Source organism: Rhineura floridana, chromosome 4 (assembly GCF_030035675.1).
Source record: "Rhineura floridana isolate rRhiFlo1 chromosome 4, rRhiFlo1.hap2, whole genome shotgun sequence".
Classification (NCBI taxonomy): domain Eukaryota; kingdom Metazoa; phylum Chordata; class Lepidosauria; order Squamata; family Rhineuridae; genus Rhineura; species Rhineura floridana.
Window position 1 is genome coordinate 63,719,410 of NC_084483.1, and position 23,971 is coordinate 63,743,380.

Here is a 23,971-nt window from a genome sequence, read left to right on the forward strand (position 1 = left end):
ATGCCATCTTGTCTCAGGCCTGCTTTCTCCCTGTCTTCAGAACAGTTGCTAGCTGAACACTGTATGGGGAGAGGACAGAAGGCTGCAGCTCTCTGTTCTACAGTTTCTTCTCTGGATGGTGCTTTTTATTCATCCCCCCTCTCACAGATATCCCATTCATCCTCAGAATTGCCTCAGGCAAAATTCCTCCACAACTGTACACCTGATCTGTACATGTCGATGAGATGAGTGACCAATTCACTCACTGTTCACTTGTAGGACACTCACGGTAGCCCTGTTCACAGGTGTCTGCCTTAACACATGGGGGTTTGAAACTGGGAATGGAGCAGAGTTGCAAGTCATGACCCCAAGATCTCCAGGTGCACCAGATTCTTTTTCAGACCTTCATGTTTTAGCATTCAACGGAACACACACATAAGACACCTCCCTGTGATAAGAAACCTTGATTAGAGAGGGTAATCTGTCTGCCTGATCACAGGAGGTTTCTAAGTATGTACAATGGAAAGCCCTTAGAAACCTTGTTCAGACCTTCATCCTAAACATGCATGCATCTAAAAAGGAGCCTGCAAGCCCAGGGACATTGGCAGTGGGATTTCTGTGTATACTGCTGGCCTGTCCCCAGTTTTAAGCTCACACATGTTCAGGTGAATACCTGAAGAGGGCTATGGTTATGCATTGGGTCTATGCTTCTCATCCTGCCCCCAATGATGTTGTGATAGCATATGATCTCTCTCTCTCTCTCCCCCCCCCCATTCTCTGGGCATGGTTGTCTGCAAGAGAACCCTCTACATATGAGAAGCTGCTTATGGTTATGGGGTTCATATGGTTTGGACACCAAATTGTTCAGGGTTCCTACTTGCACAGCATTCCTACATGTAAACACATGTGCTCAGGTCCTGCTTGCAGGCTTTGCATGGGCATCTCGTTGGCCACTATGAGAACAGAATGCTGGACTGGATCCAACTGGCCCGATCCAACCGGCTGTCCTTACGTTGTTTCAGAGTTTCCTTGCAGACAGCTGCATGTCAGAGGATGGAGCTAGCATGCCAATGTAGTGACGGGGGCAGTAGTGTAATGGCAAATTGAGACGCACAGGATCCCATCATGTTAGTCACAGCCACACACCTCTTCCCCCACTCCCACCCCTGCTGTTTCAAGGTGAGGGATTGAGATCCTTGTTAATGACTTCTCCCACAAGAGCAGACATCCCTAGGAGCCAATAAGCATAACAAGAGGAGAGTGTTATCTACTGGAAGAGTCTTCTTAAAGTCTAACTCACCCCTTTTCACTCTGATTGGCTCCAATCAGCTGGGAAGGACAAGGAAGCATGTTAGAATAGCATACCTAGTTTTCATGCTGATTAGCTTGTAAGATGCTGGAAACATAGGGACCCTGCTCCCAAAAAATAAGGGGTCTAAGACACACACACACTTGAGACTCCTGATGACTACACCCCTGGTTGGGAGGGAGGATAAGAATTGCAACCCTGCTCTAACTGGAAACCATGAGTGCCTTCTAGCTGAGTAACACATCAGCACAGCTTAGGATTCTAGTACAAGACAGGTATGGATGCATGTAGACAGATGCTTACAACCATCTGAACATGCATGCATAAGGAGGAGCTCCCATTCAACATGAAGTATTAACATCCCTTCTGATTCGAGCCATTGGTTCATCTAAGTCAGTGCTGTCTGCTTTGACGGGCAGAAGTTCTCCAAGGCAAAAGTTCTTTCCCAAGTCTGCTAAATGAAATCTTTTAATCAGAGATGCATTGCCAGGGACTCAAGTTGAGCCTTTACACATACAAAGTATGTGCTGTATTATGCAGTACAGGACCTAATGTTGATTAAAGGTGATAGGAGAATATTTACCAATCTCTGAAACCTGCACTTTGAGTCCTTCGTCAGAATTAATTTCATTTAAAGGAAAGTGAATTTTTTTAGTAGAAAGAAATGAAAGAAATATAAAGGAAGCAATGACCTGACTTCAATAAGTTTTTTTTCTGGGTGTTTCATGCACTGAGCCTAAGGGATTAAACAGAGCAATTGTTGTACCAGATTAAACACTGTTATGGATTTGCTGTTGTGCATATTTATCACATAGTTTTGCTAAGGGAGGAGGGGAAAAAACAGATAATATTGGGGGTGGAGGGATATTGTCATAATGACATGACATCTGCCTGCTCCCCCAAATGTTAATATTTTACACAGTTGGGATGAAAATGAATCGCAAAGACTATGTGGAGAATTGTGACAATGAAATTTCACTTCTATGGACAAACCATTTTATTTTTATTTTTTTGCCCAAACCTGACTGAAGGCAATTCAAACATGCCCTTCTGGGAGGCTCAGCGCTTGAGAGGAAGCTTAATCCAATCTAATTCAATTTTATTTATATAGCATCTTCCATCAAAGAGAGCGCAGAACCCTGCACCACTCAAAAGCAATTAAAGCATAATAATCTCCACCACATAATAAAAAGAATAAAGAATGTGCCCAATAAAAAAAAAAAACAGGCGAACATTATAAAAAGGCAAATTAGGTCTAGGAGGGAAGGTGGTTTTCAGATACAAAACAGTTCTTGAACGAGGCTGACATTTTCAAAAGTTTGTGCTTAAGGAGAAAATGTCGCACCTTTTTCATTCCTTTTTTTGAAAAAAGGATGTATCTCTGTAGAGTGTGAGAAATACATATTTTCAATGTAGAACAGCTTGCAGTAAAATAATCATCATATTGGGTTGCATCTAACTGTGTCCATCTGCTGACAGAAGGCTCTTGGATGCAACGGAAGCTTCCATGAGCTGAAGGGTGAGAAAGTGAGTTTTGCAAATTCCTCCTTTCTCTGGCAGCTCTTTTGTGCCGCTGCCGACACTGCTCAGTGGTGGTGGTGGTGGGCACAAGGGGGTGCAGTGGGATGAGGGAATCAGCAAAAATCAACCCACTGACCTTGCAAACAGAAGCTTCTGGATCAAAGAGGCTTCTGTCAGCAGAGGGACACAACTGGATACAACCTATAAAAACAACATTCCAAAAGGCACTGGTAGCACTTAAAAAAGAAAAGAAAAATATATACTGCCAGTGACAGATTTGAAGATGGGACATCCCTGCCTCCTTCCCAGAGTCTTTCAACAGCCAATCCCTCTTCCCAGGGAATTCTGGGAATTCTAAGTGGTGGTAACGCAGCCGAAGCTCTGCTCACGGCCGGAGTTCGATTCCAACAGAAGGAGGAAGTCGAATCTCTGGTAAAAGGGGTCGAGGTCCACTCAGCCTTCCATCCATCCATGGTCGGTAAAATTAGTACCCGGCATATGCTGGGGGGTAAAGAAAGGCTGGGGACGGAACTGGCAAACCCACCCCATATATACGGTCTGCCTAGTAAAAGTCGCAAGACATCACCTTAAGAGTTGGAAACGACTCGCACTATAAGTGCGGGGACACCTTCACTTTTAACAACTCTCAGAACCCTTCGCAAACTACATTTCCCAGAATGCTTTTGTGGGAAGCAGTGCCTGTTAAAGTGGTCTAATACTGCTTTAAATGTAAGGTGCAGATGTGGCCTTGACCAGTAAATAAATTAAACAATGCTCAGAACAAAGTGCTATATTATTTCATGTTGGCAGCTCATTCTTTTCTTAAATGATCACCTCCCTCAGGAGTACTTCATATATTGCGGGGGCATTTTTCCCCTTCAAGGAGATGCTCTGAATCATCTGAAGTGCAGTGGGGATGCTCTTTTCTTCCTGAGTGTACTTGTACATAGGGACAGGGGAGAAATTCAGGTTTGTTCATATTTTAATGCAAACCAACCTAATCCACACTTCCCAAACCAATATGTGAACCCAAACACAGCTGTCCTTCAAAATTTGCACTTCTCTGAATTTCACAATGCAGGTCTTCCACACACAAGAAAGTGAACAAAAATCTCCATATTGGAGGAAAGTGGGGATAGCAATGCATACATTAGTGAAAAAATGCATTATGTTAGGGGAAAGTGCTTACAAAAATGTGTGTTAGGCAAAGTTACATGCAAAAATGAGTCTGTTAGGAGAAATGTGCACTAAAATGCTGATGAATTTTCATGAGGACTTTGACAAAAAAAACTGCAGCAAACTGAAATGGAAATGTGATGATCTGAACATAAGGCTGGACAAATGAGAAACAGCAACGAAACAGAAGTGGACAGATTTGCCCATCCCTCCTTGTCGAGCTGCACCTCTTTGAAGTTCCCTCCCCCACCGCGTGCTCCTTGTAAAGGGTTGCTCCACATGAACACTCCTCTTTCCGAGGGGTGCAGTTCTGCTGTGGCAGCGGCATTTTGAGAGAGCAAGGTACTTCTCTTTCAGAAAGAAAATGGTCTTTTAAAAATGAAAAAGGCTTTGGAGTTCAGAGTGGTACCAGAAAAGGCTGGTGGGCTGATCTGGCAGTAGTGGAGGTGCTGCATTCCCCTTTCATTTGAGGTGAGAAATTGTTAAACAAACATGCAACAGTCCCCTTTCTTTAGGTAAGATAGCAGAGAGGCTGAAATCAAGCACTGGGACAGCAGATTGAGCTGGAATGGGACAAAAGAACTCCCCTTCGTGTTTGAATGTGCTTCTTTGCTGGCATACGTCTCCAAAGCCCTTCCACAGTAAATGCCAATTTCTCTTTTGTTACCTCCTTACGAAGCTTGACTTACTCACTTTGCAACATCTTTTCTGCCCTCTCCACAGCTGTTCCATCATTGCAGCTGAAGGTTTGCCAAGTACAGCATGTCCTCATACTGAGAGGGAAGGTTCAATTTTCAAAACACCGGATGCACGATGTACCAGCCACAGAAGCGCAGTGCTTGCAGCACTGTTTACATTGATGTGAGGAAGCTTGGGCCGTAAGTGGAGAATGGTCTCAGGGCGAATGGAGCACCGCCCCACCAACCTCAGTCTGCTTTCAGCCAACCCCAACCTGCCTGCCTTCTTACTTACAACCAGTCCAAGGGGTGCACCTGCCTGTCAGCTTCCTCCTCCTTACTCTCAGGGTTGCCCCTTGCAGAACTCAGTGAGGAAGGTGGGGATAAAACTAGAATTGGCTGCTTTGCCTGTTGTTGGCTCCGGCTCCACCCCTTGTTGGGCTCCCTGCCTCCCACCCTACCAGTCCCAGTGAACACCAGCCACCACTGTCCTCCCTCTCACACACCTTCACTACCATCCAGCTAGGGTTAATTGTTGTTGTGGCAGCCTAGCAGATAGACTGAACCGCGGTGAGGCTTGGCAGCCTCCCACTAACCTGGAGGAGAAAGCAAAGGTGCTCTGGATAGGGCAGGGAAGTAGGTTAGTCGAGGCGGACTTCTCTTTTTTCTTTCCACCACTACTGCAGCCAAACATGGAACATCTATGCACTACAATGGCATTTCTGGGGGTGAGGAAGCTTCAGCCATTTTGTATTTGGCATCTTTGCAGCGCAGCAAAAAGCCCATGTAGATGATGGGGCTGAGCTTGACTTTGGTTGATGGGCTTTGACTTCTCCTTGCTACATTAATCCCCTGAGCCAAATACAAGTCCTGCTATGGCTGTGAAGCCAAAGGGGTGAACAAGCTTATCATCTGCCTTTTGTTCCTTTATCCATCGTATGAGCCAAGTGAAGAGATTCTGAGGAGGCCAGGTGTGCTATCCAGAGAGCTCTCTGTATGCATTGGCTGCCTTTCCCAAAGGTCCCCTTGCCTTCTTAGAAAGAAATAATGGGAAAAGAGAAATGGTCTTCTCTTTGAAGGGTTTTCCAGTCCAAGTCCAGTTTAAAGACAAAGAGCCATCAGAAGAAGGGAGACCAGGGGTCTTGAAGTTGCCCATCAACAGTTAGCGGCACCTGGGGCCTTCTCCAGCACTGCAGCTCCCCTAGCACAAAGGACTTCCATGCATGCAAAGGAACTCCCTCTTCCTCTCCTCTCGCCCCCTGTGCATCCTCAAAAATAGCTCTGGAGGGTTGGGGGACCCTCCAGAGCAAATATGGGTAGGTTATAGACAGAAGAGAAGGAGGTCTCCTTGTGCCAGCAGAACTCCACTGAGGCAGCACTGGATACAATTTTTGAAATTATTTCTAGATTTGTGCAAATATTTGCATGCACAAATATTATGCCAATCAGTGCCCTCTTTTGTCCTCTTTTTGGGTAACACATCCTCATTTTTGGCAGTGGATAAGTTGCCATCCTAAGGAAGCCCAGACACACACACACACACACACACACACAAATTCCCCTCTCCGCCCAACTCTCCTCTGCTTTGAGTTTCTCCCAGACTCCTCCCTACATGTAAAAATATCTAATGCTCAGCCTGACTATCACGAATCATAGTTTTACACATTAAAACTTATTACATCAAATGCCAATCAAAAGAACCATCTGACAAAATATTGTTTTTAAAACAGTCAAATCTACTGCTGCTGTTTCTCTGTGAAAGAAGGTGGCCTAAGAAAGCAGTCCCAGCTTTGGAGTGATGTGGGAATTAATCTCTCCCTCCACCCCAAAGATGCTGAGCACAGGGAAGATCACTATCCAGGAAGCCATCAAGTGAATCATATGCCATAGGAGTATAACCTGTAGGCTGGAACTGCCAAACAGCTTTGCACTGACAGCAAATAGAGAGGTGTTTTTATGTTTTTTGCATTGTGCCGTACCATTTTTTTTATAATTCATTCTTGATAAGTGTTTCTGATCTTTCCCTGATGGGCTTTTGCTTATTAATTTTACTTTGAAAATGATTGTTCAGAGTATTTTATAAAACCACAGTGCTTTCCTGTGCATCGTTTTGTTGTCATTAAAATTAAAGGCATGTAATGCAGATTGGTCCTTTCAAATTCAGTGAGACAGAATGATGTCGCATCTAAATTAAAGCTTACCTCTAGAGCATCTCTCATGAAATGAGTGGTACATAGCAATGTGCACAGAAGACCCACAAGGATTTCAACGGCAGGCTGAGAAACACAGTGGGGAACTAGTTATTACCAAGTGATGGTGGGGTAGAATCTATTGGGCTAAATGGACTATCCGTCTAATTTGCCATAAGACATTTCCATGCCTATTACAGAAAGCTATATCATTTCTAAAATGATATAAATATAAGCTACTCTAGGAGTGAGGTTTTTTTTAAACTAAATAATGGTTAAAATTAAGATTCAGAACAAACGTAAGTTTTATCTAACCTTATGGGTTCGCAAGTAGCACATTTGAAAGTGAATAATTATCAAAGCGAAATTAATTCTTGAAATTGACTTGTGAACTTGGAAAGCAGTGCTCATTTCAGCTCTGATTTGTAACACCATGTGATCAGACCAACATGCATAGCAGCGTATGTGACCCTCTAGAATATTTTGGGTTTCTTTTGACAGGGTTAAGATTTAACAGTTCAAATCACCTGTTGGCATATGTTCAAATATTTTCTCTGCAAATAAGAAGTTTTTAAATGAAACAAATAAGATCGTTTCAATGCAAGGTAGGCACTTTTTAACTAGATAATAAATGTCCCCCCTTACTCTATTATTTCTGTTAAGTTAGTGCTATGTATGAGTCATACAGACAGAGCAACAGACAACTTATAAATTATTTACAGCTTTATAATATGAAAAATGGCAGCAAATGTCATTGTTCCCACTAATGAAACAAATATAATTAGATTACATAACCGTTTTAGAGACTCTGAAGAACTTTGGCGGTTTGTTTATTTGGGAATGTACTGTGCTATTACTACTAATAAAAACCACCAATCACAAACTTATAGTTGAGATACACCAGCTAAAGCAGTACAGCAGGGATGGAGAGCATGTGGACCTTCAGCATGTCCACATCAGCCCCAACCAGCATGGCCAATGGCCAGGGATGATGGGCGTTGTAATCCAGCATCATCTGGAGGTTTCCGCCCCTGGGTGTAGGGTATGGCAGAAACCCTACGACTCCTGTGCAACCCCAGATCCCTCCGCCACAGCGCCTCAGATACAGCAACAAAATATTCTGCCACGGTAGCTTCTGAGCTGGTGAAAATGCAAAGCAGTTATTCCAGAGGGGGTGAAGCAGAAGTGAAACAGTTATCACAGAGAAGTATGGCTGAGGCTGCACTCAGACGCAAGATTTCGTTACTTTTATTTATTATAATGGTAGTGTTTCTGTACCGATTTCTAACATTTCTTTCACACTTCATTACCTGTTGCATCACAGAACTGCAGCTTTTTGACCAATATACCGCCATGTTGTGCTAAATTTCAGTCATACCAATGGTGTGACACAATAATGAGGAGAAAAAAGAGGGGGGAGACCCCAAGATGCTGGAAAAAAGGAATTCTTGAAATGAAAATCCAAACAGGCTTTATTAAAAAGAAAGCCCAATGAGTTTTGGCCACTAAGTGACTTGGCCTTCGTCAGGGGATGAACAGGTCTAAAAAGTTTATCTTCAACAATTATGTCTGCACAAATGTGCATGGAGTTTCTGCACTGATTCTGTGCAACTGAATAATGACCATGGAGTTTTTTTGGTGACACAACAATGAACATCATCGGACATATTGCTACTTTCCCACCCTTTCTGCACATGCACACTTCTGTTCCCCCGTGATTCCCCCATGAAAAGAACTGTATGCCAGTATATTACCCCAAATTTTGTCACTTTGCTCCTGCAATTTTCTGGTCTTGCATTCACGTGGGGAGCAGAGAATGATTCGGTCTAGGTCTCCATGTGAACAGAAACAATGTTTTGGAATTAAAAGTAAGGCAGAGCAGGAGAAACTCAGAGGAAGCTGAGCGAAGTTGCGGGGGGGGTGTTCTGCAACCTAACAGCATTTTTTTTAAAAGAGTCTCTCTCTTTCTCTCTCTCTCTCTCTCTCTCTCTCTCTCTCTCTGTCTCTCTGATCTCTGATCTGATGTGGAGCAGTGGATTTGGTTTTTGGGAGTGTATAAGCTAGGTCTCCACCTATACTCAACATATATATATATACATAAATAAACTCAAATATTACAAAACTCTATATGCCTCCAGTGATCTCCTTCCAAGACAAACAAAACCTGAGTGAGTGTCCGTGCCCCTGGGACTCGTCACTGCTTTGAAATGTGGGACAAGCATAGCAATACATCCCTAGATTTTTCTCTCAGATCCTTCACCAGGTTTCTGAACAAATCAAGTGAAGTGAGAGCACAAATAATTTCCCTTCACAGGTGTGAGTTTCGCTAGAGCAAAAAAAAACCCCCAGTACTTGATTCAACGGCACTGAAGTGTTAAGAATGGGAAAGCCATTTTTCCCAGCCTTTCCTGGCTAGAAAAAGCTTAACTCTTGCATGACAAATGTCAATATTTATCTCACATTTATGTGCTTGGTTACTGTTTTGTGTTGCAGCTGACACGTCAAGAGCCTTGGTGTGGGATTTCAGAAGAGTCAGTGGATTGACACATGGTAATGAATCTACTGGCTTGCTAATGAGAAAAGCACTTTGCCACTAGCCATTAGCCACTGTGATGCACTGTGAACAGGAAAAAGACATGACAGGGCAATTAAGTAGAAAAGGAGGAGGAGTACAAAAGCGTGAATGATGGAGAGCAAGAGGATAAGACTGAATGCAGAATGAAGGTCAGACGACATTCATCCTGGCCACACGTCCTATACAACTAAGCAGGGGATCAAGTTATTCAGGTGGGTACGTAATAAGGACTGGAAACAGAAAGAGGTTCTCATGTACGCACAGAAAGGAAGCATTTTGTGCTATGCTGGTTATCTGGAATGAAGCGGGCTACATGAAGGTGTGAAGAACCCTTCTAGCCACTGTCCTTTCCAGAGACTCCACCAATACATAGCCAACTTCTTTTATCCTAACAACTTTTAGGCAATTCCTTTCTGTCTGGCAGTTCTGAAGCACACAAATGTAGCCCTTGTTAAGTCTCCAGCTCCCACTTTCCAAGCCTTCCCTCTCTTCAAAAAGTAATCTGGAACCGAAAGGCTCCCACTTTCAGCTTCAACGCATATTGAATTGACCCATTTGACAACATTTGGCTGAATGACCTATTCACTTATTGCCTTGTTCCCCAGACTTACTGCTGTACTAATCTGCTGTGCCAGCCATCCACTTGGCATCACCTGGGAAGCATTCATGCCACACCTCAGACACTGCAGAAAAAACACATATATGTTTGCTGGGTAGAAAAGTAATGTGTAAAGCAGCTCTGGGCCATACTGGCAATGTATCCTCTTGCAACTGATGACTGCTTCACACATTACACTTTTTAGGTGTACACCTAAGCATGTAAAGGGCAAATGGGAATAAATGTGTTTGGAAACGCAGGTGTCATACATATACAGGCACGCTCATCAGAGCCAAACTTAGCTGCAGCTCCCTATCAATTGCATAATGGCCAGCAAAGCTGGGTTTGCAGCTATACAATGTATGGCTGTAGCCCTTGGTAAGAAGCAGCGCTCCCTCTGTCCCAGGCTAAAGTTTGGCTGTGTGCACACCATACATTTAAAGCACATTGTTTTCCCCCAAAGAATTCCGGGAACTGTAGTTTGTTAAGGGTGCTGGGAGTTGTTTCCTTGTGAGGGGTAAACTATACTTCCCAGGATTCTTTGGGGGAAATAATGTGCTTAAATGTATGGTGTGTATGCAGCCTTAATCTATGTTAAAAGGTAGTACTGTTGTCCCATGCAATGACCAAGACTCCATGCCACTGTTTCCTATGTCTTGGAGAAGGGCCATAGCTCAATGGCAGAGCACACCCTTTGTATGAGGAAAGCCCCACATTCAATTACTGGCCATTTCCGTTAAATACAGCAAGACTGGGTTTCTAGAGAAATCACCTTCCAGTAGTCAGCTAGATGGACCAACGGTCTGGTTGAATATAAATCAGCTTCGTGTCTAGAAATTAAAACACGTGCTATATCAAATGTTCAAGGCTTTCTCCACAGTGAGGGCTAGCCACAACTTTTAAAGGTGAATTGTCTTGTGAGTCTTTAAAACAGGTGTGGGGAACTTTTGGCCCACCAGATGTTGCTGAATTACAACTCCCAGCAGCCCCAGCAAGGATGGCCAATGGCAAGTGATGATGAGAGTTATAGTTCAGCAACATCTGGAGAGTCAAAGTTCCCCACAAGTCTTTAAAAGATCTTATTTGATCAGCTAAGATTTTTCATCTCTTGATAGATCAGGCAGTGGGATTTTTGCTAGTCTAGATAATGGACTCCTTAAATTTAGCAACCACAGTGCTCGTTACAGATTTTAACTATGTTTTATATATATATATATCTTCTCAACCAGTATTCATAACACCTGTATCATCTATTGGCTCATTCTTTAACCAAAATGAATAAAAGGCCAGAACATCTGCCAGTTCATAAAAATGAAATTGCTCTTTTGAAATATATTTTCTTCCATAACATGCCATCAGATGAACTTTATTTATTGAACCTTATTTATTGCTTGTTTAGCACCAGCAAGTTACAAAATGTGTTGTGCACAAAGGGCTATCAGATGCCACATTTTTAAAAAAGGTTTCATTTAAAGTTTACATCTTGCCTTAATGAGAAAAGTGGGGCAACTAGTTGATGTCACATTACTGCAATCCATTTGTTCCAGCCGATCAAAACAGCCATTTAGAGACAGTTTTCTTTTCTTCCTTTCCTTTCTTTCCACTAATCATAGCTGATATGCTTCGATATGCCACTTCACTGTCTTTCAAGCTGTCCTGGAGAAAACTAGGGCTCCTCCAAGGAGGGATGGAAAGATCTGTCCGTTTCAGTTCTCTCCGATTCTCACTTTTCCAATCTTATTCAGTCCTCCACATTTCTGCAGCAATTTGTAATATATATTTTTTGTAAAGTCCTCATGAATATTCTCCACATTTTAGTGTGAATTTCTGCTAATAATCTTTGCAGGCCATTTTGACTAATGTATACATTTTTGCAAGCCATTTCTCATATAAGGCATTTTTGAATATTTTCACTCATATATTCATTTTATGTACATTTCCCCCTAATATATGCTTTTCTGTATATTTTGTATAAATTTTTGGTACACATATTTCATATATTTTTGCTGGCAAACTGCACCGCAAAGTTTAAATAAGTGTGACTTTCAAAGGATGGTTGTATTTCAGTTCTCACATTGTTTTGGAAAGTGTGGATTTGATAGATTCAGCTTGAAATGTGAACTTAATCGAAATTCTCGCCCATCCCTACCTCCAGTACTTCCCAAGAGCTCCTCCACAGGAAGATCAGAAATGGTGGACAAGTTTCCCTGAAAGGCAGACTCTCCCCCAAGCTGCAGCTTCCCTCAGCCACAGGACACTCTAAGCCATGTGGCTGAGATTACACAAGGCAGGTGCAGCAAACCTGGCAGGTGTCACCTCACCTGGAGTGATGTATATTGGAGTGTCCTCTGCAATGTGCAGACTCAGCAGACAAAGTGTTGACCATGCAAACTGTTCCCTGAAGACAGAAGGTTTTGAAACCTCCTGTGCTAAGCCATGCTAAAAGACTGGAGCAAAGACAAAAACTGACTGCATTGGGGACCTTACTTTGCCACTGATTTTTCATATTGTATCTATAATTTGAAGTTCTATGCCAGGGTAACTCCTGTCAAATGCTGGCCAAAGAGAGGAGGCCTAGCAGACCTAGCAGACCTAGCTCTTGCCGAGGGCCTCTAACCCTACTTGATTTACAATAGCAGCATTGTTCTATGTGGAGCACAAAAGAAGCAGTAGGAACACAGTAGGCAGATTTTTTTATTAGGTGACTGTAGTTAGGGCGCCATCTGCTGGAGCATATACTGTCAGGTTTTGCCTGTAAGGGTGATACACAAACAGAACAAGATGCCGTTCACGCTCTCCTGGTACTCGGCTTCAAGTGACAACTTTCTGGGGCTATGTTTTTCTTTTCATTTAATCTTCTGGTTGGCTTCAATTTACTTGTTTGTTAATTGTTTAAATCGCCGTGCTTTGTTCAGGTGATGTCTCCTTCTGTGGTCTTACAAATTAGATAATTGCTGCAATTGGCAGCATTTTCCCTGGCACAGAATTGTTGTTCATAGGTAAAACATGAAGTTGCCATGGTTAAGGTCTATAATGCTGGCACACTGAGCTTTCAGTATGATTCACAAGCCGGTTCAACAGAAGTGCTTGGATTTTAATTGATTCAGGGACTCAAGGGCTATCACAACAGGACATTTGAAAATCCTAAATTTTATTTCTGCATAATATTAAGCACAGATGAGAAGAAAATGGAACAATGGTTTTTGCAAATGTTCTTCCTAAGTTTTTTTTTAAAAAATTAATACATAGTGAAACTACTACATAAAAGTGATTGTTAGAAGACCAGAATACTTTCCGATTTCACACATACACACATTAACCTTTACTTTTTTTTTTTACAATAATTTTTATTCAAATTTTCATAAAACATACAAAACAAAATCATAAAACATTCAAAGACAAAAAACAAAACAAAACAAAAACGATTAAACAAAAAAATAAAATGTTGACTTCCCATTTGTCACAGATCAAATCAGTTATAGGTCTACAATATATAACAATCCTGTCTCTTAAATTATATTATAAAATCACTTTCCTCATCAAATCTCATAAACATTACTTTATTCTTTCCACAAAAAGTCAAAGAGAGGTTTCAATTCTTTAAGAAATATATCTATCAATTTTTCTCCAAATAAACATGTCGATTAATCCATCTCGTTAATAATAATAATAATCTTATTGTCATAACCATAGTCCAAATAAACATATCGATTAATCCATCTCATCAAAATCTGTTAGGTCCAATAATTTCAATAGCCATTATTCCATTATCCATATTAATTCCATCTTCCATCTTCAATAGTCCTGTTAAGTCCAGTAATTTCAGTGTCCAATCTTCCATTATCAGTATTCCATAATAATCTTGCTGTCATAGCCATAGTCATATAATAAGAGTCTGATGGGAATTTCCTCTATCCCAAATATTTTCTTGCCATCGATTCTGAATAAGTTGCTGAAATATTGTTGTAAAGTCATATCTCTGTTCTTCTTTTTTACAGAATGCACTGGCTCATCTCTTGAGAGTTTTTCCATTGTCACATGGCTGCAGTTAATTCCATAGATTTTCTCTATATCAAGCTCCATCACATCATTCCAGTCCAGAAGATTATCCAAGCCATTGATAACTTTATCTCTAATATCTTCATTAATTTCTTCAGAGATAACGTTAAATTCCAAACAGTAGATTTTATTTCTAATATCCATAAACTCCAGATCTTTTTCCAATTCCACATTTGTTCCAATCTCCAGGGCTTGTATCTTCCCTTTATTTTTTCTTTTCTCATCTCTGATCTCATTCTCCTCTCTCACAGGATCCCCTATTTCTTTAAGCTCCTGCATCATTTTGCTCAGTTCCATTTTCAGCTCCTTACTGCCCTGTCGCAGGGTTTTTTCGTTATCTCAATCTCATCCATTATTTTCTGAAACATAATTACTTCCAGATTCTCAGCCACTTTCTTGATTGCCATTTTTAAAACCACGAAAACAAAACAAAACAAAAATAAAGAAGAACCACTTCTTATTTCAGCAACAATTGGGTTAATATTCCAGGCTTGATGACATCACAGTATAAACAGAGCAGCCTGCCTTATCTCTCTATGTTCAAGAATACAAAACAAATTTAGTTCCCAGCATCAAAACAGTTAGTGGCGTCGTGAAGAAGCAGATTCGTCAAAATAAAATAGACCAAAAAGAGAATAGTCCCAGACAATATAATGTTCCTCGGAATAGAAATCCCTCTTCTGTTTATATCTTTAGAATGCACTTCCAGGACAGCTTTTTGCAATAGAAACAGAAATAAGCTGTTAATTTCGTGAATAACAGAGAAGAGTTATAGCTCACCCAGAAGTTCTTTAAAGCTGATTCATTTGACAAATCTCTTTTTGCTGCAACAATTTAAACCAAGTAAAAAAAATAATAGAAAGAAGGGTGCTTGCCTGTTAGTCCGTTTTCTCTTTGAAGAAAAGATAAACGTATTGCATTAATCAGATAGAGCTTGTTCGGAAGTCCGTCCGACTTTGCTGGCTGGACCTTTTCTCATAAATTAATGAAATCCAGTCCTCCCAACAAAAACAGGCTTTTGAGGTTGATCTCTACGTTTCTCCCTGCCCGGGAGAAATTTCATCAGTCAAAAAAAAAATGTTCTGACTGATTTATATCTGAATAAGCTTCTTCTGCGGCGGGAGCCCATCTCAAAAGCAGGCACAAGCGAAGTCACCCTTCCCGGAAGTCCCACACATTAACCTTTACAAATGTGTTATCTTCTTTCCTGACAAAAGAATTTAGGGAGGAGCATTACTTTCTGGTTCTTTTTCAAGGGGAACTTGATCTTCTAACTTTGATTATGCTGATATAAAATATGAGATAAACACTCTTCTTCTTCTCAAGAACTAGTCCTGGATATAGGGCCAGCAGATGGATCTGTGACCGCATCCTGTCCCCAGTCCCTCCGTTCTGCTCACATCATCCTCTCCAGTTTCTCTCCCAAACTGCCCACACACACTCTTCTTCCTGTTGCATTGCACCATTTCCAGGCGCACAGAGGAAGGGCGGGCAAGCAGAAAGGCCATCTCCAATAACTTAAGAGAGCTTCATCCCGAAACACCAGTGAAAGGGTTTTTTCCTTACCAGATCCATTAAAAACGCTTATCAGGAAACGGAAACTAGACACACCAGGGCTGTGGGCTGTTGAGGATGGCCTCTACTAAACTTGTTCCAGTTGTCTAGTGGATAGACCATGTCTGGTTTTTCTAAACTTTTGAGTAGCCAGACTCAAGAATATGACTTGCATAGCTTTTAGCCATTCTAAAAGTGGAGTCTATGGATGAACAGAAGCACAAGAGAATGTGGAAGGAAGCGATACCAGTACACAGTGTACCTATTCCGGCATTCTGTTCATGGTTAACAACAGATCACATGGATATCTGCATGTGTGAAGGCTCCTCATTCCCTTCAGAGGTTTGCATTCTACATGTAGATGTCATGGGGGAGGCAGCCCCACACCCCACTTCTGTTTTGTTGTTAACCATGAGTAGGATGCCCAAATAGAGTGATCACTGTCTCTTAATGTGAGAGAGTCAGGCTGATGAAGAATAGAACCACAGTGTGGATTGGAAGAGCCAAAAGCAATACAGCTGCGGCCACCGTTGTATCTTTTTTCTGTAGAAGAAAAGGGGGGTTCAGAAGGTGCATCTTATCTCATTATAGCACAGTAGGACCGACAACAGGAATACAGCTTCCTCTCCTACACAGTTATTAAAAATTACAAGAGCCCTGTTGCACTAAATTCTCGCTCGCTCGCTCTCGCTCTCGCTCTCTGTTTATGTAGCAGGGGAAAAGAAAGAGATGAAAAGGAGACCACAACACAAACTAAGGTGAACATTTTTCTTCATAGCAACACATACAAGGCCAAGGCAATGAGATGCATAATGTTATAGGATTGGGTGTTGAGACAGATGTTTTCTTTGAGTCCACTTCAAGCCATGATCTTGTATCTGGTAGTTGGAATCTGCAAAGGAAGAAACCTGCCCCACTGGTCTGACTAGTTTCCTTTGTTAATCTAATAGTTTAGCCAAGTCAGCCTGTGAGTTAATAGATTTTTGAGTGGTCAGTTTCCGTATCCAAAGGGATGTGGCCAAGAGAGATCCTGTTGCTTTTGGAATTCTTTTCAGGGGAGAGACCCTCATCCCCTGATCCAGGAGCCAGAGACAGGCTTGTGTTTTTTAGTCTCATCTTGGGGTAAAGCTGGAAAGACACATAGAGAGGCCTGCTCTCTGCACCATAGTTTTGGGGTGCCTCCCTACAAGCCTGATGGAAAAGCAAGATCTGTTGGACTGATAAAGATGAGCACCTCTCCATCTTATGCCCAGGTTGTGAATATGTGTATATAAAAACCAGATATATTATAGGACACCATAGTCTCCACTGCCCTCCTTTCCAAGAAAATCAAACCCTGGGTAAGCACAGGAATCCCTGGAAGTCTTGCACCGCTTGGAGAATAGGGTGGTGTGCCTCAATATCTAATCTTCTTAGAGCCATGCAACACTGTGTTTACACTCACCAAACCCAAGTGGTTCTTTTAAAAAGGGTGCGTGCATGAGTAATTCTTGATGTGCAGTTGCCCATGAAAGAGATCACCTATGCAACCTGGATTGCAGAAGGACAGGGCTGGCCCTGCCACGCACCAGGGTGGACTTCAGGTGGTGCTCACGAGAAGACATGTTTCACTAGAAAAGACAATAATGCTGGGGAAAACAGAAGGGAATAGAAAAAGAGGAAGGCCAAAGAAGAGATGGATTGATTCCATAAAGGAAGCCACAGACCTGAACTTACAAGATCTGAACAGGACTGTTCACAACAGATGCTCTTGGAGGTCACTGATTCATAGGGTCACCATAAGTCGTAGTCGACTTGAAGGCACATAACAACAACAATGGTATCTGAATGGTTCAGCAAGATGCTTTAAGAGAGTGTTGTTCCTACCAGGAAGGGCTCCAATTCAGAAAAATGTCTTGGGCTGGCCCTGGCTTACAGTATCTTACTCTGGCCACACCATAGGAAATAGGAATTTGCCTTAGACTGAGTCAGACCATTGGTCCATCTAGCTCAGTATTGTCTACACTGACTGGCAGCAGCTCTCTGGGGTTTCAGACAGAGGATACTTCCAGGCCTACCTGGAGATGCCAGGAATTGAACCTGGGATCTTCTGCATGCACCGTATGGGCTCTATCACTGAGCTACAGCCCTTCCCAATCCACATTGAGTGATGATACCATGACACTCAGAAGCTTCAATGAGAAAATGGAAGCCGATGCTGCCGTTAGCAAAGGGCTCAATGCCCAAGACTCGAGTCCGGATGCCTTTGCATTTCCATCCATCAGGCTAAGTTGATCCTCTCTGTGTACCATGGTATCCTTCTGGACTGACTTGGTAAGATGGGTATTGGAGGCACTGTTTTACAGTGGTTCCAATCCTATCTCCAGGGTCACTCTCAGAGAATAGCACTGAGCAATTGTATTTCGGTCCCCTGGCAGTTGTGAGGTGGGGTGCTGCAGGGTACCATCTTGTCCCCCATGCTGTTTAACATCTATATGAAGCCCTTGGGAGCAGTTATCAGGAGATTTGGGGCAAGGTATCAGCAGTATCCTGATGATACCCAGCTTTATTTCTCTGTAACATCTGAATCAGGAGAGGCCATGCAAGCCCTGGACGGGTGCCTGGACTCTGTGGGGTGGTTGAGGGCCAATAAACTGAGTGAATCCTAGCAAGGTGGAAATACTGTGGGTTGGTGGTTCCCGAGTTCAGATAATTGGTCAGTTGCCTGCTTTGGATGAGGTCATACTTCCTCTGAAAGAGCAGGTCCGTAGTCTGGGGGTGATCCTGGATCCATCTTTGTCACTAGAGGCCCAGGTGACCTCCGTGGCTAGGAGTGCCTTTCACCAGCTTTGGATGCTAAGACAGCTGCAGCCTTTTCTGGACCGGGATTGCCTGACCACTGTTGTCCACGCACTGGTAACCTCCAGGCTGGATTATTGTAATGTGTTCTGTGTGGGGCTACCCTTGAGGTTGGTCTGAAAGCTGCAGCTGGTGCAAAATGCGGTGGCAAGACTGCTCACTGGGGCAGGATATCGCCAACATGTCACTCTGCTGCTCAAAGAACTGCGCTGGCTACCTATTAGCTACTGGGCCAAGGTCAAGGTTCTAGTTTTGGTGTACAAAGCCCTCCGTAGCTCAGGACCAGGATACCTGAAAGATCATCTTACTCCTTATATTATATACCCAGTCAATCACTGTGCTCTGCAGGTGAGGGCCTCCTGCAGATACCATCTTATCTGGAGGTCTGTTCCACACAACATATGAAATGGACCGTTAGTGTAGTCACACCAACCCTTTGGAATTCCCTCCCCTTAAATATTAGACAGACACCATCTCTGTTATCTTTTGGGGGCCTATTAAAGACCTTCCTCTTTCAACAAGCCTTTTAAGTTGAGACCTTATCCCAGTTTGCATCTGTGTTGGAATTGCTTTTTAATACATTTTAACCCTTTTTAAAATGTTTTTAAAGTTTTTTTAAAAATGTTTTAAAGATGCTGTGTTTTAATATGTTTTTAATGGTGGTGGTTGTGTTTTAATATATTTTGAAGTTTGTTTTTATGATGTTTTAAAGTGCTATTAGTGCTTTTGTTTGCCGCCCTAGGCTCCTACTGGGAGAAAGGGTGGGATATAAATCAATCAATAAATATAAAAAAATCTTTCATTTTGCTCCGTTGGTTAAAGTGTATGCTTAGCAGTAAGGAGAGAGCACAAGAAAAAATTGGGAATGAGAGGATCTTGGGATGCTTCCCTTTGCCTCCAGATTGCCTCCTCTGGGTCTGTGCAACAAAGAAGAGCTGGGTGGGCCGCTTCAAGGCAGACGCAGTGGCTCTAGTACTGGGATTGCAGCTCAGCGACTGAGAAGATAAATGAAGAAAGAATGATAAATGTTCCTTTATTAGGAGCCTCTTGAAAAATCATTTTTTTCCCCTTCATGAGTGATTCATTGTTTTCCTTCTTGATTCCCAGGCCATCTTAATAAGCTTTAGCTCTGTAATAAAAGGAAATAATGCTTGAAAACTCTTTTAATAAATCATAGCTGACACAGACTTCATGGCAAAGGGGCTTGTTTTCATCCCACTGCTTCAAAAAAAAGACAAGTTATGATAAATTAGTTGGGATCCTTGGAGCAGCTATTTGTATCATCTGGGAACAAGTTGGCCACTCTGCCTGAGACTTTGGGGTGAAACACATCAAGAGTTTAGATCTTCTTGGATTTAACAGCCATCCTCCATTTTTGTGATGGCTTTACGTTTTTCCTCCACAGCTGGCCTGAAAGACGCTCTCGGCTGCGATAAGCACAGGAACAAAACTTATTCCTTTGCTCCTTTTCACGACGAGCGGCCCAATCTTAAAACAAGATAAGATGAAGAATTTGGTTTTCAGCTAATGCATTCCTACTGATTTCACCTGAAGTCTTACTGCTTATCATCAGGAGGGATAGACAGATCGTGCCATATCTATTCCTTGTCAATTTTGAATATGTTTATTTGGAAAGGGGCACAGCTCCATGGTAGAGCAGCTGCTTTACATCTAGAAAGTTCCAAGTTCAATCCCTGGCATTTCCAGGTACGGCTGGGAAAGTCTCCTTGTCTGAAACCCTGGACAGCCACTGCCAGTCAGAGTAGACAGTACTGAGCTTGATAGACCAATGGTCTGACTGGGTATAAGGTGCCCACTCTCTGCCCTTTCCAGAAACAGTTGGAGACATTTTTGTTCTGACAGGCTTTCCCATGGGTCTCTGCCATGGATGCTTATTTGGTATTGTTTTTAAATCTGGTTTTTTTGAGCCTTTTAAAACTATTTTTAGTTATTTTATTATATTTTGTATATTGCCTTGTTATTTATTATTGTTGTTATTTATTAAGTGCCTTCCATATAATATATGGAATTGCATTTCATATATTTATGGAAGGCAATTAATAAATAACAGTTATAATATCTGTTCTGTCCCATTTCTGCATTAACATGTGATTTTTAAAAAAAATCATACAAAAATTCATATTTTATCTCAATGTACATATTTCCAAATATATTTTTTCTTAAACTACACACTTTTTAAATGTGTCTTGTTGAGCCAAGAGCTGCACTGCAAAATTCAGAGAAGTGCGGAAACTGAAGGATAATTACATTCTGGTCCGTATGTCAGCCTGAGAGGTGCAAATGTAGTCAGATCGCTTAAAAATACAGACCAGACAAAATTCTGCTCTGTCCCTACCTCCAGGGCACAACCTTGGGAACAACCCGGCCTTCCTGCTAAAAAGAACAGGGAATATTCCTTTCACTTACACCGCAGTCCTGTGTGTGTTAAGTAACAAGCAAGTATGCAGACACATCCAAGTTTGTTCAGTGGTGCTTACTCCCAGAACAGTGTGCTTAGGTTTGCAGATTTATACTCCATTTTTCCTCCCAAGAGCTCAAGGCAACATGCACATGATTTCCAGATGATCTCCCATGTAAGCACTCTGAGCCAGGCATACTTCACAGAGCACTGTCTTTTCTGTGGTAATGCTCATCCTGTGAGATAGTCTATCCAATGACCCCCATCATGCCACATCTATAGATGCCTTTCACCAAGGGATTTTAGGATGTAGTCTACTAATTTCTAGCTTTGTACTGTTGATGCTTTGCATTTTACTGCCCAATACTATTCATAGCTACTCAGAAGTACGTCCCTCTGACTTCAGTAGGACATACTCCCAGGTAAATGGGTACCAGATTGTAGCTTCAGTTGGTTTTATAAGCCTTGTCTTTTTTTCTTTTCTTGTAATGGTGCATATTGCTTAGGTGTTTGTTTTTAACAAGGGGGAAGACGGGCTAACTAAGAAATGCCGTCAATAAATAATATGCTTTCAGACCATTCTGTAGGAAAGACTGAGGCAAGAATTGATCTATGAAGTTCCACTAATGTCACTGGTTGCTTGCACAGCAGATATTCCTTGTGGATTGGGTCGTTGGTCCTCAAGGTAACCCAAAGCCCTAATCAGCCTGAAAGTCATTTTTTAAAAAACCAAAAAAAACTCCACAAATGTTGGCCAAAATAATCAGGCTGTATAAAGCTTCGCAACACACCAGTGTCCTGGGTTCAAAGGATATGCTACACAAATCGGTATTCACCCAGAGCCCTTCGGTTCCTGCTTGATGGCTGTTTTGTTCTGTTACGAGTGCACATTTATATGGAGAAAAAAGAAACCCAATTGGACCACCACAGCATTATTTTATATCTAGGAAGTTTTTGTGTTTGTTTGGAAGTTTTTACATTTGTTTGGTGTACATTTAGGAAGTTTTATATCTTGTGTGATAAGACTGTTGTACAGAAGGTTACCATCAGTTTCAGAAAAGCCCCTTCTGACTTTATAATCTCATCCACTTGGTGTGTAATATTGAGAAAAGATGAGCACTTTACCCCCCCCGATTCTTTTTTCCAGAAGATTTTCAATACTTATAGAAGTAGCTGCATATTCTGCCATATAATGTCCCCCAGCTTAAAGCATTTTTCAAACAATTCTGGTATAAAAACTAATACCCTATTTTTAAAAGATAAAAGCTTAAAATGCCCTTGGGTCCTCCTAACCTAATTTCTTATGACATCCTTTCTGCGCTCTCTGGAGCATTTTGCATAAAATACCACCGCACTTTAATGTACTTGAACATTTCAGACTTGATGAAAAAACACATTGGTAGTACGGCCTAGTAAGCCAACACTTTTTACCATGTGGTATTAAGCACGCAGGCTAAAATGGCCAAACTTACATACCAAAGAAACATGGTGAGGTGGTGCTTCAAATGTAAGTGGTGAACCTTTTTAACTTGAGGGCCACATTGTGGATTTTGCCATCCCTCCGAGGGCCACATGCCAACCTGTGCTAGATTCACATACACTCACATACTCATGCACGCACACACACACTCAGCAGTATTTTTGCTTTCTAGGGCAGCAGTGCTTCAGCTAATAAAGTAATTCTAGGATCACACTGAAAAAGGGTCAGAAGCAGTCTCCAAGATATTTTTCTTCTTTATCCTGCTAAGAACTCCATAGTTTCCTGCTTAGCAAATAGTTCAGGATTTGAACCTTCTAAAACAGGTGCTTTAAAAATTATTGATTGATTGATTAAATTTGTTAGTCACTTGTTACACAAAAAGTCTCCAAGTGACTTACAACATTTTTAAAAGCATAAGTCAGGCAGGCATGCAATTTTACTACGTACGGTTATTTTAAAATGATTGATTTAATTTATATTTTAAGATTTTGTGTTCACTTGTTAATGTTTCTTTTTATAAGCATTTTTAATGAAGATTGTAGACTGTCCTTTGTAAACCACGTAGAGGTCTTCTGTTGAGTAACCAGTATACACATTTTGCTAAATGAAAATACACGAAAATAAAATAAGTAAAGAGTACATTACAATATAAACACATTTACTCAAAAACACATGCAATTCATTTTTTAAAAACTCACAAATCCCCAATAACAGTAGCAGAAAACTTCTGCAGCACAACTAACAGCAAACACTATCATCGTAGTCCATCAAAAGTCTGGGGGGAAAGGGAAGGTTTTACCTGAGGCCAAAAAGATGTCAGTGAACATGCCAGGCAGACCTCACTGGGGCAGGGGCGTCACTACCGGGGTGCGGAGGGTGCGGCTCGCACCCGGGTGTCACCATGAGGGGGGTGACACCCAGAGCCGCCCCGCCCTCCGCCGTTGCCCGGCAAGGCTGCTCCAACTCCTCCTCGGAGGTGGGAGGGTGGGTGGATGAGACCGGGAGCAGCGTCGGCGGGGCGAGGGAGGCACGCCGGCATTCCCAGGCCTTAACCAGCTGGGTGCTCCTCCGGGGCATGCCCTCCCAGGGGCATGGACGGGGTGGCTGGCCTTGAGTGCGCGTGCGCATGCGCGTGTATGCAAGCCCAGCCACCGCATCCATGCCCCTGGGAGGGCGCGCACCGGAGGTCCGCACCCCCCCACACTCCTGCTAGTGACGCCACTGCACTGGGGAGAGCATTCCACAAATGGGGAGCCACAACTGAAAAACCCTGTCCCTTGTCAACCTCCTCCAAGCCTCCCTCAAAGGAGAAACAGGGATAATAGAATAGCATTTCTTATGTAGCATAAGCTTATATTTAGCAAGTTGCCAAGAAAAGTCCTAAAATGAGCAGAATCAGATTGCTAGGGGAATAAGCATAGGTGAATTGGGGTCAACCTGCATGTGGCCCCCATATGCTTGTCATCATTGTGTGAGTGTTTTTTTAAGGAAAAGAAATTGTGGGTAAGCCCTAAGCAATTTGGAAACATGAAGGCACCATTGATTTTTGCTGTTATTTGTGGAGCAGGTATTAGAAGTAATAGTTTTAAACTCTCTC